Source organism: Hyla sarda, chromosome 2 (genome assembly GCF_029499605.1).
Source record: "Hyla sarda isolate aHylSar1 chromosome 2, aHylSar1.hap1, whole genome shotgun sequence".
Taxonomy (NCBI): domain Eukaryota; kingdom Metazoa; phylum Chordata; class Amphibia; order Anura; family Hylidae; genus Hyla; species Hyla sarda.
Genome location: NC_079190.1, coordinates 252496056 through 252513228, shown reverse-complemented (window position 1 = coordinate 252513228; position 17173 = coordinate 252496056). Strand labels below are relative to the sequence as shown.

General features: G+C 39.3%; 1 long non-coding RNA gene across 1 annotated transcript; it reads left to right on the top strand.

Moving 5' to 3' along the window:
- The first annotated feature begins 3236 nt into the window (after positions 1 to 3236).
- On the top strand, positions 3237 to 12565 carry LOC130357837 (uncharacterized). The gene is made up of 3 exons (XR_008889292.1): positions 3237 to 3421; positions 9487 to 9525; positions 12254 to 12565. It is a non-coding gene; the product is annotated as an uncharacterized LOC130357837 (long non-coding RNA).
- The last annotated feature ends 4608 nt before the right edge of the window (positions 12566 to 17173 follow it).

Genomic DNA, 17173 nt, shown 5'->3' with positions numbered 1-17173 from the left:
ATTTATAAATGGAATCAAGAAAAGGAAGATTTCCGCAGCTGAGGGAATAGATCGTAAAGCCATAACTGGCATGCAAAATGTGAGCCATAATTGAGCATTACATATATCCAAAAATAAGTATGCCTTGGCCTAGGTCAGTCGTATTAAGATGGTATCAGAGAGAGAACTGTGAATGAACTATCTTGTCTTTGTACATCATTCCAAGTTGACAACTGAATCAGTCAAAACCCCAGACTTAATAAAAGGACTGCATAACTGGTTAATACACTGCTGAATTGAATGGCATAGAAATTCAGAGATAATGTTATGGAGGTTGCTATAGCTTTATGTGATGCCATATATTCATTAGGGTATACTTTTATACCTACTTTGTGTTGAGATTCCAAACACATTTTCCCCAAATTTCCCTCTGTATGATGCCCTGATTATAACAAAATAGGCATGTGCTTGATGTCTTATGGAAAGTACAAGCAAAATTAGTTAAACAATAGGCATTATGAGTATTGATGAACAAAAAGCTACAACAGGAACCAATTTCACTCCTAAATTCTTCCTAAAATTGGAATAATCTGAATCCAAAATATAGCGGATTCACTTTGGGAGAGTCCTGAATAGAAGCAGGGAATACTGTCAAAGGCAGGGGTCCGTGCTCCAATACACTGGAGTGGTAAGGTATACACTATATGCCTCTATGCTCACTTCACATTTTCTATGGACCTGGATAATCAAATATATACACCCACTGAAAGTAAGTGTACTACATTCACTGAGCCAGTTGAAAACACCACAAAAAGTATGCACATTAGTAAGGGCACTTGTACATTGAGTAGCAAATCATACAGAATATGTCTCACAGCTCAGGTAAGCGTGTTTAGCAGGGGGTAAGGGGGGGAGTTGTATGCCTCACTGCTCATTGAATAGGAGCTGGGAATTTGGCAGAAATCCTGTTCGGATCTGAATCGATTGTAAAATTAGAATTGAATCTGACTTGAGCAATACCTTCTGAAAATAATTTTGGACAGGCAGCGAGAATTGTCATCCGGCACTGCTGCCCAACAGCAACCGATCCCAGCAAACAATGTGCAAACAATTCACACAGTCACAGTGTGGTGTCGGGGGTGCAATCCACAAGATAGTAGAGACAAATGTTCATCAAGAAGACAGAAATGAAAGGATGCACTCACCTGGGGGTCTTGATAGCAGAAGACCTTATTACACCAACGGTGTGACACGCAGGCGGAGCAACCTCACAGAGACAAGCTGTTTCCTGCGCACAAGGCGCACTTCTTCGGGCTGCTGATCTGCGCAGCTGCTCACAGGTGCGTATTAAATAGACAATCGCGGAGTTACCATGGCAATGTCTAAACAAATACAAACGACAGACAGAACAAAGTGAAAACCAATCACAGGAATGGACTGAGATCATTCCGGTCATTTAGACCGGCTGGTCCCAGGGCTTCAAGCCTGAGTATCCAGCGCGCCTCGTATTGAAGTAACTTTTTATGTCTATCCTCTCCATTTTTCGGACATTCCACTCTTTCCAGTCCAGCAAACTTTAAAACTTTACCGTTGCCACCGTGAGATTTGTTTATGTGGGAAATTAACTGCGGGGCACCTTTTCCAGTCTGAATGGATCTAAGGTGCTCACGAACACAAATGACAAGACTTCTCATGGTTTTCCCCACATAAACGAATCCACAGGGACACACCAAAATGTATACTAAGTATGAAGTTCTACAAGTAATAAACTGGTTAACCCCATGATTGTAACCATGTACAGATATATTCCTTTTTGCTAGATTTAAAGTGCAGAATGAACACTGCTTGCATGCAAAATTCCCTTTTGGAAAGCTGGCAGTCAGCCAATTTCTTTTAATCATATTAGTATCTTGATTACTTTGTCTTGCATTTTTTCTGAAGACATCTCCCAAAGTGGTACTTTTTCTGAAAGTGATTAAGGGTGGGCTGAAGGCTACATACAGATAGGTGGTACAGCCATGGGGACTCCAGTCTCTTGCACTTATGCAAACCTCTTTCTCTCTATTTTTGAGAGGAGGTTTATTTTTTCCAACAAAAATCCTTTCTGCAGTAACATCAAACTTCTATTGCGTTATGTGGATGATGTTCTGGTGGTCTGGGAGGGAGGTGAGGACTTGTTCTATGGATTTGTTGAATATCTCAACAGATCCAATGATACGAACATGTTCTTCACCTCCCTCTTTGGAGACCGAGAGATCAACTTTCTGGACGTTAAAATCCAGATTTTGCAAGATAGAATAGTCACATTCTATCCTTCATTTTGACAGCTCACATCCCTTACATATCCGTAGAAGTATTCCCTACAGCCAATTTTTGCGGCTAAAGAGAATTAACAGTGATGTTAACAATTACTATAAACAGGCTGAAGAAATGAAGGATAGATTTTTACAGAGCGGCTATCCCAGAGACCTTGTTAACCGCTGCTTTGAAAGAGCTGAAAAGGTAGATAGATCTTCCCTTTTAAGATCTAAAAAAAGAGAGAATTCTAATTCCGGTCAGCAACGTTTCACGTTTGCCTTTGCTAATAGCAACATGAACGAGATAATCAGTACAACGATCAGACGTAATTGGTATATGTTACAGAGAGACCCCATTTTAGGGAAAGTAGCCGTCAACCGACCCTTAATCACTTTCAGAAAAAGTACCACTCTGGGAGATGTCTTCAGAAAAATGCAAGACAAAGCAATGAAGATACTAATATGATTAATAGAAATTGTCTGACTGCCAGCTTTCCAAAAGGGAATTTTGCATGCAAGCAGTGTTCTTTCTGCACTTTAAATCTAGCAAAAAGGAATATCTGTAGGTGGTTACAACCATGGGGTTAACCAGTTTATTACTTGTAGAACTTCATACTTAGTATACATTTTGGTGTGTCCCTGTGGATTTGTTTATGTGGGGAAAACCATTAGAAGTCTTTTCATACGTGTTCGTGAGCACTTTAGATCCATTCAGACTGGAAAAGGTGCCCCACAGTTAATTTCCCACATAAACGAATCTCACGGTGGCGACGGTAAAGTTTGAAAGTTTGCTGGACTGGAAAAAGTGGAATGTCCGTAAAATGGAGGGGATAGACATAAAAAGTTACTTCAATGCGAGGCGCGCTGGATACTCAGGCTTGAAGATACTCAGGATCTCAATCCATTCCTGTGATTGGTTTTTACTTTGTTCTGTCTGTCGTTTGCATTTGTTTAGACATTGCCATGGTAACCCCGTGATTGTCTATTTAATACGCACCTGTGAGCGGCTGTGCAGATCAGAAGCCCGAAGAAGTGCGCATTGTGCACAGGAAACAGCTTGTCGCTGCGAGGTTGTTTCTCTGCGCCTACCCGACTGCGTGTCACACCGTTGATGTAATAAAGTCTTCTGCTATCAAGACCCCCGGGTGAGTGCATCCTTTCATTACCATCTTCTTGATGAAAATAATTTTGGTTTATTAGTTTCTCTCTAGTTTTAAGGCTATACAAGGGGGCATGTTTAGTGAATGGTTGCAATGAGCCAGCAGGATCTCCCCCTTCATTAACCCAAGCCCATTTTTACCTTAAGGACCAGGTCAATTGCTTTCTAAAATCCATAACTTTTATATTTTCATCAACAGACCCATAGGAGGCTTATTTTTTTGCATGACCAGTTGTACTTTGTAATAACACCTCTCATTTTACCATAAAATGTACGTCGAACCCAAAACGTTATTTTTTTTGTGAGGAAATTTAAATGAAAACCACAATTTTGCTAATTTTAGAGGGTTTCATTTTCACACTGTACACTTTATGGTAAAAATGACATGTTTTCTTTATTTTGTGGGTTAAAATGATACCCATGATTACATACTTTTCTATTATTGTACCTCTTTACAAAAAATCTCAAACTTTTTAACCAATTAGTACATTTAAAATTCCTCTATTTTGACAAACTACAACTTTTTAATTTTTTTCCATATAAGCGGCGATATGAGGGCTCATTTTTTGCTCCATGATCTGTAATTTGCATATATAAAACTTTTTATTATTTTTTATTATATATTTTTTTTAAATATGATGTGACAAAAAGCAGCAATTTTGGACCTTTTTATTTATTTATTTTTTAAGTTTAAGTCGTTCACCGTAGGGGATCATGAACATCATATTTTGATAGCTCAGACATGTACACATGCAGCGATACCAAATATGTTTATAAATTATAATTTTTTATGCTTTTTGGGGGTAAAATGGGAAAAAGGGTCAATTTACATTTTTATTGGGAGGGTATTTTTCAAATAAAAAAATATATATTTTTAACCTTTTTTATTACACTTTTTATGTCCCCTATCTAGAGCGATCATTTGATTGTTAATACTGTTAAGTGCTATGCATATGGCATAGCACTAATCAGTGTTATCGGCTATCTTCTACTCTGGTCTACTCAATCTCAGACCAGAGCAGAAAACCCAAGGAGACAGACGGAGGCAAGTAAGGGGACCTCCATCCATCATTTTAGATAATCGGATCCCTGCGGCGCCACCGCAGTCGATCCGATCATCCATTTAAACATGTGCATTACTGCAGATGCCATGATCTGTCATCTGATGTGTTAATGGCGGACATCAGCATGATCACTGATGTCCGCCATTACTGGTGGGTCCCTGGCTGCTGATAGCAGCCAGTACCTGCAGTGCATGACTCGAGCATCGCTCCAATGCTCGTGGTCATGTACAGGACATAAATGTATGTCCTGGTGCGCAAAGTACATTCGCACCAGGACGTACATTTACATCCGTGTTCATTAAGGGGTTAAATATGCACGCTACAGTCAACACGCAAACACAGCCCATTTTATGATAACGTTTTCCCCCCTCTGACTTGATTGTTACTCTGTAAACAGGTATCTAATCAATGCCCCCCCCCCCCCCCAAGATATGTAATGGTTACTGCCACAGTTCATCTATAAAGGGGATTATCCCACTATTAAATATCATATTGTAAAGATCATAAACAACTGATATTGTTTTCAAATCTAAGGCAGGACTGTGTAATTTACTGACACAGTATGGCACAACCTGGGACTTGAAATATATAACAATGTGCATATCCATCTAATAAGCCAAGTTCTGGCGAACACACTTGCTCAGTCTCTGACCCTACAGTCAATTCTCTACATAGTGATCCTCTGTGTACTGCACAGTAGATAATAGTTTTCTGTGTCAGGAAAGGGGCAGAGCCTCTGCAGTAGCATGGCAATATTGACTCCTTCTTCAGAAAATGTACATTGTTAGCTGCCAGAGGGGAAGGAGACTGATTTTGTTCACTGTTCACTCTGGGTAGCGCTAATTTGCACCTGCACTAATGTGATGAAAAGAGCATTTACTTCTGCTAGAAACATAGCAAATGACTTTCAGGCAGCTATTATCATAATACAGCTCTCAAACTAAGATATCTTACGATAAATCATACCGTCAAACAGCAGCTTTATAGAGGCCTGGGAGGCCCTGACTTGTAAGAATACAGATGTACCGTAAATAAAAAGACTTCTCTATAAAAACAGCTCCTCTATGTTTTGCTTATCTCTAAGCTCTCATGAAGAGTTGTATATCAGGAGAAAGGATCAGAGTTGTATTATTGGTTATTCTAATCATTTTCTTTTCTTCTGCTAGGCAAAGATAGATTTTTAGCTAGAAACAATCACGTTACTACATTCTCAGTATTATATTTTTGGGGTCTAGACAAAATAGTTAATCCATTCTGAACATGTTCAACAGAACCTTTTTATTTTATTTTTTTACATTTTTTGTATCTTGGTTTAACAGTATTACATTGCATTTTGTGCATAAATTAATCATTTTCCTACATGTTGCGTAAAAAAAATGTTCTTTTGCCCAAGGGCTCAGCGATAGCTTGAGATGAATCGAGAAAATCTTCAGGGATCAGAACATAGAAATGTATTTTTGTCATTGCTTGAAGACACTGTTTAGTAGTAATACCTTACAACATCATCTTTCCTCTTTTAGAAGATAACTAGTGCAGCCCATAATTAACTAAATATCATTATCATTGTCATCGTAGTTTAGGATCTACCTTTTTACATTTTGTAAGGGGGCTGGACATTAATGTTGAGCTTTGTGGAGCATAATTCTACCCGCTTCCCAGCTTTTAACTCGAGAACGCAGTGGGTCTCAGGACAGTTTTGTTAATCCCAATACATTTGTGACCATTACCGCTCCCGATAAATTTCTGTCCATTACTACTCACTCCCGCAAGTGTTCCCCTCACTTTGGCTCCTGCAGTGTGTGTGTGTGTGTGTCTAATCCCATCTGTTCCTGCAAATATTCTAAATGGTATCTACTGCCTAGGTATAAAGTGATAAAGGAGCAGGCAGCTTAACACTATGCCCCAGCTTTTTCAGGCTCCTAAAGGGGACATCTGTTTAGTACTGCAACTAGAGATGAGCGAACTTACAGTAAATTCGATTCGTCACGAACTTCTCGGCTAGGCAGTTGATGACTTATCCTGCGTAAATTAGTTCAGCCTTCAGGTGCTCCGGTGGGCTGGAAAAGGTGGACACAGTCCTAGGAAAGAGTCTCCTAGGACTGTATCCACCTTTTCCAGCCCACCGGAGCACCTGAAAGCTGAACTAATTTATGCAGGAAAAGTCATCAACTGACTAGCCGAGAAGTTCGTGAGGAATCAAATTTACTGTAAGTTCGCTCATCTCTAACTGCAACCAACATGGTCACTAGTAAATTTCAGGGACTGTTATATAAGATTTGAAGTTTGCCTGTGCATAAACTGATAGAGCTATAAACAGATATGCCATTTAGGAGGAGCATAGAAAATGTGAGAATGTCTGTCCTATCTTTTTCATGCTCCTGAATGGCATATCTGCTTATGGCTCTATCACTTTTTTGTACAGACACACTTTAAATCTCATATAATAGTTCCTGTTATGGTGTCAGGGCTGTGCTAAGCAGGTATGCCATTCAGGAGCCTGGGGAATCTGTGTGTGAGAGTCAGACCTTGTAATGACTCATGACTCTGTAATCACACACAGCTATAAGCAGATATGCTTATTAGGAGCCTGGGAAAGGATATTATCACCCAAACATTTTTATGCTCCTGAATGGCATGCATCCTATGTACATAGATATAGCATGCAGTACAATACATGTCATTATGTGTGCACAGGGTACTGTTGGGCACTAATTGGGCACAGTATATGGTGGCATCCTCAAGTATTACATAGTAGAGGACATAATGCTTACACAGAGCACTGATGAGCACTAAGCGGCTGTGTTCTACATGGTCTTTGAGTATACTATTGACAAAAGTCGTAACCTTTTGGGGGTAACCCCCAGTAAGTGAAACCTCATGCAAAGATGTTTTCCTCGAATTAGTGCTCAGGGACCTGAGATTTGAAATCCCCCGATGTCGAGGTCAAGTTGACAATTTAACCTATCCTGAGAGACAGGCTTTAAAACAACTTCAGAATAATGACTAATTGATCATTAAAGCCTCAGATAAAGGTGGAAATATTGTTGTACTTGATAGACCGAAATACATACGCATGTGGAAGAAATTGTTGGAGGATCAGGAGACCTATGAGGTCCTCTCCAGAAACTCTACAACTCAATACAGTAAAGAACAATCCTGTATCCTTAAAGATGCATTCGACAAAAGACTGATCAACTCTAAAGAGCTGGAATATTTAACACTTCTCCTGTCATTCCCATGTTTTATGCATTGCCAAAAATACACAAAGGCCTTATCCCATTGAAGGGCCACCCAACAGTGTTGGGCATAGGTGGCATTGCACAAAACATGGGCATATACCTTGACAAAATCTTGAGAGAGCTTATATTTACCCTTCCATCCAATCTAAGGGACACTCTTGACTTATTGAAGAGAATCAATGGAATTTCAATTAGTGAAAACCCCATTCTAACAAGCGTAGATGTTGAAGCTCTATATTCATCCATACACCACAGCGTTGGATTACAGACAGTCAAATATTTTTAGCCACTAGGGGTACACACTTTGTGGAACATAATGCCTTTGTCCTCAAACTCTTAAAATGTGTCCTAGCAAGAAATTATTCTCTTTTCAATGGCCAAATATACCACCAACTCAGGGGAACCGCTATGGGAAGCCCTAGTGCCCCCAGCTACACAAATCTTACCCTGGGTTAGTGGGAGGCCACTATCTTGTTTAGTGACAAGAGGGCGAAATTTTCTGACATGTCATTAATTTGGCTGCGATTTATAGATGATGTATTCGTACTTTGGAATAGCACCAAATGTGAATTTGAACAACTCATCAAATCTATAAACTCCAACGCTGTGGGCTTGTTCTTTGCCTTCGAAACTCATACCAGCAAGTTGACATTCTTGAATGTAAAAACCTTTAAAGACAGTGATGGAGTGTTCCAGAGCACTATCCATCGTAAAAAGATCTCCACGAACAGCCTCCTGAGGTGAGAGAGCTGCCACATGGGTCCCCTCAAAAGGGAGATCCCTAAGGGGAAGTATCTCCACCTCAGGAGGAATTGTTCATGCCTGGAGGACTATAGAAAGGAGACAAAGGATATGAGGCAGAAATTTCAACAGGGAGTCTATCACGATCATATACTGTGCCAGGCATACCGTGAAGCATCCACCAAGGCATTAAATGATCTTTTGATTCCCAAGGTATCCTTGGACAGTCCTAAAACCATGAGGATTGTGGGCACTTTTGATATATATTCCCAACACAAACGGAAGATCATTACCCAGCATTGGGAAATCCTGAGAATGGATCCTGACCTACATGACGCTGTTGACTTGACCCCACAGATAACATACAGGTGGGGGCGGAGCCTAGGAGACATATTGGTCTAAAGTCATCTACGACCGGAGCCACCTATCCAAACTTGGCTGGGCAGGCTAGCCCCCACCACAGGCTGCTAAAAATACAGGAACTGTAGGGCATGCCAATACATCACAAAAAGAACTACAGTACCGACAAAAGACAGTGGCAATTTTGATGAGATGTGATACATCCTTGGGGCAGAACTTTTCCCTTACAGGCAGCTGGACCATATAAACTGAATCCTAGGGAAAGCCTCTTCTTTACAGGATATTTGCTATTGCCCATGTTATTTCCTTTACAGGTTGAACATCTATAACCCTACTGGTTTCTTTGGTCTATATTCTCTATTATCTGACACCTCCCTGATGACACCACTTGCAATAAAGTGGTAGAAACGCATTGGTGGTTTCATTTTCTATATATAGACAGCACTATTGTGCTGGCTGGGCCCTGCAGAGCCCTCTCTGTGCGGAATATTGATGGTGTTATGACCATAGTCTGTATATTAAGTTTTAAATAGGTGTTGGGATCACATGCACACACCTGTTCTTTCCTTTTTGCTAAATTTTATTTGAATAGATTAAAAGTTACTTATTAAGCTAACCCTGATTACCTTTTGAATCTTTTGGTTTAGTTCTTTTTCTAATTCTGCAAGATGGCCCGGCACTACAAGGTGGGTAGGAGATTGATGGGGGGTGTGAGTATATACTGCAATTCTGACATATGCCGGTGCTCTGGTTCCAACAGTAATGCATCAATCACATGTAGACAAGAGAGGAGAAGAAAAAACAACGACTCACCAATCTGCATCTTCCAACTTCTTTTGTTGGGTAAAATACTCACATATATTCATAGGGAAGGGACATACACAGGGGGGTACATAGAGGCCTTTCTGTATCCCCCCCTGTGTATTCCCCTTCCCTATGAATATATGTGAGCATTTTACCCAATAAAAGAAATTGGAAGACGCAAGATTGGTGAGTCACCGTTTTTTCTTTTCCTCTCTTGTCTACATGTTATATTAGCACTTTTTCTACTGAACCTGTGAAGCTCAACACTGCGGCAATATTACTTAGGTACCACCTCACCAGCAAGATGACGTGCACATATGACCAGGGGGTGGTAAAGGCTGCACAGCATGACTTTATTGTTCAACTAGTCTCAATTATTTTTGCTGCTTACCAGAAGATCTTGAATTAAGGGAAAGTGATTTCAGGCTAATCCGGCCCTTGTCCATAACTGTTCTGTTTTTGTCGTAACATATAAAGAGTACCAGAGTAACTTGCTGTTACAAGCAGGTAGTGCGGGTGACACTGATGACAACCATACTTACGTGTTCGCAATTCTTGCTCCTGGTATCTTTATCTGTTCCCTCCATTCGGCTGGCAGGCTTGGGGCACGGGCAGAGCTTTGTGAGGTCACTGCTGCTGTTTCCCTAGGCTTGCTGGCAACAGGGCCCAGCGGATAAACAGCAGTTGGGAAGTCACAAAGCCCCGCTCATACCCCAAGCTGCCAGTGGAATGAAGGGAACAGATGAAGATACTGGAAAAATGGAAGCATGGATCGCGGACACGTGAGTATGGTTGTCATCAATGTCACACACATTACCTTCCTGTAACAAAAGGGTAGTGTGATGACACTGCTGACAGTTTTCCTTTAATAGTAAAAAAATAAACACAAACGTTGTCAAATATATTAATTACAGAATTCTAAAATATTTGATTGTCAAAATTGTAAAGAAACTGTTAATTTGAGAGGCATAATGTAATATTTCAAAACTACGGGTGGAAAACAGATTCTTTAGATAGGGTAATGCCTAGAAAATAAAACGCCAGTGGGCTGACCCGGGAAGAAGAGAAGAAACTACCTACCCGTGCCTAAGGATATAGAAATGATAGCCTTATTCACATCAAATTACATAAGTTGGAGACCTAATAAGATTGGATTTGTGAACATGTTCTCACATGTTTCTGAGAGCAAAAAACCTTACCACCCAGAATTTATTAGCATTTCTATTTCTCTAATTTAATTTTTTGTAACTGTTTTTGTTCATTGTGCATGTTGTTGTTTTTTACTGAACGACTAGGCACTGTACCTTTGTATTTTAAAGTGTTCACAGAGTATACATCGTAGCTTGTTTATTGACTGCTAAAGTGTAGATGTTACCAATGAGTATGTAAGGACATGTATTTTGTTCAATGTGTAGCCTGAGTGGGGGGGGGGGGGGGGACTGTGAGACTGAGCCATAAAGTTTAGCTCTTAAAGGGGTATTCCATCTTTAAACTTTTCATCCTCTATCCAAAGACCTCACGACCCCCCCCCCCCCCCCGCGATCTCCCTGCAGCACCCGCATTATGTGCAGAGCTGCATCTCCAGGCTTGGAAACCGGAAGTTTTTGGGACTGGAGACATAACGCCACACCCCTCCCTTCATGTCTATGGGAGGTGGCATAATGGGCGCTTTGCCCACTCTCATAGACATGAAGGGAGGAGGCGTGACAGGACGAGGTAGTGTGGCATTACGTCACGTCTACAGTCCCGAAAACCTCCGGTTTACGAGCCTGGAGACGCAGCTCTGCACTTAATGTGGGACATCCTTGGGGCTCCAGCGACGGGCCCCCCACGATCAGACGTCTTATTTCCTATGCTTTGGATAGGGGATAAAATGTCTAAAGTGGGAATACCCCTTTAAGGTTGGGGAGAGGGCCTTCCATTACTAAAGGCAAGTAGTGGAAAAATGTGTTATCTACTTATAATACCATAAAGTAAACTTTTTAAAGACAATCAGGGAGATTTTTTTAAACGTGTGAATAGGGAAAGTTGACTAGTGGCCCATAACAACCAGTCAGGTTGCTTCTTTCATTTTTTGAATGGGCTCTGAAAAATGAAAGAAGAGATCTGATAGGTTGCTATGGGCATCTGGGCAATTTTTGATAAATCTCCCCCTATGTGTCAGGTTTGATACTAAATAAATAAAAGACCTCTGTAATATTATTATAAAGCAGTACATCCCTCAAATTTTATTAAGCCCTCTTGGCATAACTTTTATTGTGTATGACTGTAATTGAAATATTTGGCTAGAATAAAAATGAAAAAGGAGGTTGGCAATGTTGTGTATGTTGTAGGAGATAAACAGTGAGATAATTATATATAAAAGCTTTTTATTTGAATAATATATGCCCATAATTTTTTTTTAACATGGGAGGACCCCTTTAATGTGAATTTTTTAACACCATTTTTCATTTGTATATAAATAAAGTGCAATTAATGATGTGTAAATAAATACAAATGTTCTGTTTTAAGTAAAGCAACTTACAACCCTGTACTATTCTTTTCTCCTATGGATCAAATCACTTCCTGGCTTCGCTTCTGAACTGTGACCCTGCTGTTGCCAAGAAACAGACTACACACGTTCCCACAATTCTCCTTGCTCGCATACATTGTACAGATGAGGAGATTGCAGTTGAACTGCGCATTTTTTGACTGTTTCAGAACCCTAAAAATTTAACAAGGGGATACGTTGTTTATAGTTATTAACCCAAGACCCACCAGGACCCTTTTTCTTTAAGAACCCTAATAAGGACATGACCAAGGGTAACAGGGCAAAGCAAACAAAGTAGGGATTAGTAAGCATATGTATAGCATAAGTATCTCTTAAGGGATTCTTGTACATTTCAGTTTATACCTCTGTAGATTTGTGATTAAAATAACCAATTGTGGGAAAATATTTCCATGTGTCTTAAATTGATATAAATTACTGTATATTGTGAGCCTTCTGAAACGTATCTGTTCCTAAAATGGAAAATTATATATCAATCATATGAGAGGAGACAATTATTCTGGCTATTTTATTCTCCAATACAAGATAGGATCTTTCTTTGTATGTTGGAGATATAAAAACATTGGAAACTGCTATATTTAATACCCATTAGGGAAAGGTCTCATTATAAAATCAAGGGAAATTGTAACAATCTGATGTCATTGAATTCAAACATTTGCGGCAGGGGCAATAGAGGAATGTCCCAACTCAATTCTAATTCCTCAGTTCTAAGAATATATGTCCCGGAATTGTGATTATTTAGTGAAATAGACATTTGAGGAGAGTGGATCAGTCCTTTTCTTTAAAGATTCACACGTTCCCTGCCTTTCTTCTTTCTCTATTGCAAACACCGTATGTACAGTTGTATTCTGGTCAATATATTGTCCCCTCTAATGAATTAAATATTGTAAATATTGTTCAGAACAGGTATTTAAGGAGTTACTGTAAACAGCAACAAGAGGTTTCTTTATGAAATTTAAATGCAAAACTGATGTTCTATCTGATCCATTATTTTTTGCCAGAGAAAACTGCTGTGCCAGACGTGCCAACATGACAAAGGAGAAGAGTTTTTTGATTTTTCAATGTAGCATTTTCCTTTAATGCTTATAAAACTTTTTATTTGGGGAAAGTTTCAGCATAAAAGGAATTTATCTTTCTACAAATAGTGAATTTATTCCAGAAGATGAGATAAATGATACATATGATAAATAAGTAGCTACATCGGTTATAATGGTTTAGGCATGTTGTGAACATCTCACTGAACACTCAGAGATAGCCATAAGAAAATACTAAAGTGGAAAGATTTTCCATAAATTTCATCTAGAGATGTGTGAGAGAATGGTCACCAATGATGCTTTATTTATTCATCCATTTTCACATCTTCAGAATTAGATGGAAACATGTATATTCTGTTCACTCTGGTTTAGATTTTTCTTATCGAAGTAACCTTTATTGAGAAAGACAGTCCATTGGTGGCTTACATTATATCTGTTAATTGATATAATAATAATAATAATAATAATAACTACATATAACAGAATAATTAATATAGGCTAAACATTATAAAAGGTATTGGATTAGTGCTGTGAGACATCCCTAGATATAGCCAGGTGAAGAGCCCGCTTAGACAAATCGAAAGGTAGGCCAGCGATGAGTGAAATCTACAGTTTATTGAGGAACTTCTAAAAGTCACATGCAAGTGACTACCAGGGTAAGAACAGCAAACTTGCAAGGAGAACGCTGTGATAATGCGCTTTGTATCCAGCGACACTTCTACGAAAGGAGTACCCGTAGGAGTGTTGCTGGACATGAAACGCGTTAACACTGCATTCTCCTTGCAAGTTTGCTGTTCTTATCCTGGTAGTCACTTGCATGTGACTTTTAGAAGTTATTTAATAAACTGAAGATCTTACTCATCGCTGGCCTACCTTTCGTTTTGTCTGTTGCTGTTGGCAATTGGGCTGTGCAGATTGGAGTCGGTGAGCGGATCTTCCTGTCCATCTTCATGCCCGCTTAGTATACTCACTTCTAGCTCTGTATCATGTGACTAAGGCTGTGTTATGTCACATAATGTAAGTCTATTAGGACCGTCTCACATAAACACAGAGAAGCAAGAGAAGCACAGGGTGTTTATTCGATCCCCGACGCCGCGCTCTTCCGGGCTCGTGTCCAAGACTGCCAGTCATGTGATTCATCATGTGACACCGGCGGCTCATACGCTATGCACCAACATGGAGAGAAGGTGGCGTACATCGTAACTAACAGGTGTGCAGCATTATTTACTCTAATACTCCTGTTTCTGATTGGTACGTGCCCCATATAAATAAGATCTGCACTGAGAGGATGCCATCCTCAGAATGAAGGACCTTACCGAAACGTATGTTGGAGTAGCGTCACTCCTGCTCCACATTTTGTATTGTTTTACTATTGGGTATGTATTTCATGCTTGTATTTATGTATGTTTAAGGCTATTGCCCATTTACTCTTTATGCAAGCACAGTTTTCACCCTTGATTTGCACATGTGGTAGCAGGTAGTGTCGCCCTTTTGTCTAGTTCCCCCGTGGGAGTTTCTTTTCCAGTATTTTTTTTATGCTTTATACTGTTTTTAATGGATATAATAAAATTCTATTTTAATCTCAGTAAATGACTCCATGGTGTGTGGTTCTATATTTGTATAGGAGGTCATGTATGAAGTCCTAATCTAGAAGGCCCCTCATGGAATAAATACATTTTGTAGGGATTTATTTACAGAAACACCTTACCATTCATTCATATATAATACTAGTTGAGTACCCAGGGTTGCCCAGTTTTTCCTACCTTATCCTTGCATGGGAAAATCAACAAAGGAGGAAGCTTTTGTCCTCATATCTGTCCCAAAATCCTGACCGCATATCCCCTCCTCATATCACGACCCCAAATCCCCTCCTCATATTCCGACCCCATATCCTGTTCTCATATTTTGCTCTCATATCCCGTCCTCATATCCTGTCCTTATATCCTGACCTCATATCCCGTCCTCATATCCCATTCCCATATCCCGTCCCCCATATCCCGACTCCATATCCTGTCCCCATATCCTGTACCCATATCCCATCCCCATATCCTGTCCTCCATATCCCATCCCCATATCCCGACCCCATATCCCTTCCCCATATACTGACCTCATTTCCTGACCTCAGATCCCGTCCTCATATCCCGACCTCATATCCTGACCTTATATCCCGTCCTCATACCCCGACCTCATATCCCATCCCCATAGCTAATCCTCATTTCTAATCCTGATATCTCGTCCTCAGGTGGGGCTGCGTTGTGGTAAAGATAATGTAAGCTGAAAATAAAAGGGGTGTTGCTTAAAATGTGGGCATGTGTTAGTGAGATGGGGTGTGGCACCAAAAGTCCTATATACTTGCATGGGACTTGAAACAAAAAAACACTATCTGGACTGCTCTGGACAAGTAGGGAGACACCTAGTGGCAGCTTTTTAAACACAAATAAGACATAGAAAACATCATTTTTTTTAACAAAGTACATTAGAAAGATTTTTTTATTTACTATATGGAGTGTAATAACAAAAATTAGTTTTAACATCAGTGCCCATTTAACAAGCGCTGCATCACTGCAAACTGTACTGATAATGTGATCTGTGTTATAGCTTTGGAAGTACTTTGCATGGCTCTTTTTCTGGTAGGTGAAGAATTATTTAGAAAGGGTATATACCTCATTTTACATGGGATGACTGTTACATATATTATAAAATGCATTCAGTTGTGTTTTGCCTTTGAAGTTTAACAAAACTTCGTAGGGATCAGAGAACACTTTGAACTCATTAATGATAAAAGGATTTGCTGTATTTCCATATTTATATTCCCCTTTTTTGTACATTGGGTGTGTGACCATTAAAGATGCAACTATAATAGTTTAGCTGTATAATGGATAAGCAATTTCGTGATTGATTACATTCTGTTTAGAACCATTTTGGCAGGAACTAAGACACTTAACTACACTTGAATCTAAGTCATATATGGGTAAATTGTATTGATATCTATCTATCTATCTATCTATCTATCTATATATATATATATATATATATATATATATATATATATACCTTAAAGCATAGCTTGGAAATAACATGCTGTTTCTTCCCCTGGTCTATGACAGTGTCTGTACAAATAAACAGAGCGATAATGCTTCAGGTTTTATTGCAATCTTTGCAAGCTTTAGAATGTAAGCTCATATCCTGTCACTTTTCTTTAAAAATATGTTTTTTACTTGTCTTGTAATGTAGTGGATACTTTATTAAGTTGCTATCATGTTGCTCTAACGTTCTTCTTCCCTTCAAGCTAAAACATCACACTTGCTGCAGTAAAACCACAGATTGGAATAATTTAGCAGCACTGAATTTAGCCGGATTTAGGACAGGCTGCTGATTTAATAAACAGATGCTCGTCCCTACATTTGACATGTCCTGTCTTTACACAATTTTTTTTTTCTCTCGAACATGTTCATTGCTGCTATTATAGGAACAATCATCTCCAAATGTTCTGCACTTTCACTTGCAGCCAACATTACAATCCAAAATGATTTCTCCCAGCTCTCATGGACACTATATTTAGTATCCTGTGCAGGCCCTCGTGTCAATTAGTGGGAGGAATTAAATATTTTATACAAATTAGGCTGTCAAAATGCCCAACATTTAACAAAAAGCTTTGAGGATTTTATTAAGTATCCTACTTAACAGTGGGGGCTGCTTCGTCAATGAGACACAATAGAATAGAATAGAATGCAATAAAATAAAATATAATGTAGATAAGAATAACACAGCGCTTACCTTTTCCACCCAGAAGGTTAAAAAAAAATGTGTAAATGATCCAGTCAACAAACTGAGTATATATTCAGGTGTTTAGAAGAGCCAATAAAGGTTAGAAAGCAAGAACTGGAGATGAGCAAATCGAAGCAGACGAACTCTAATTCATTACGAAATTCAGGAAAATATTCGATT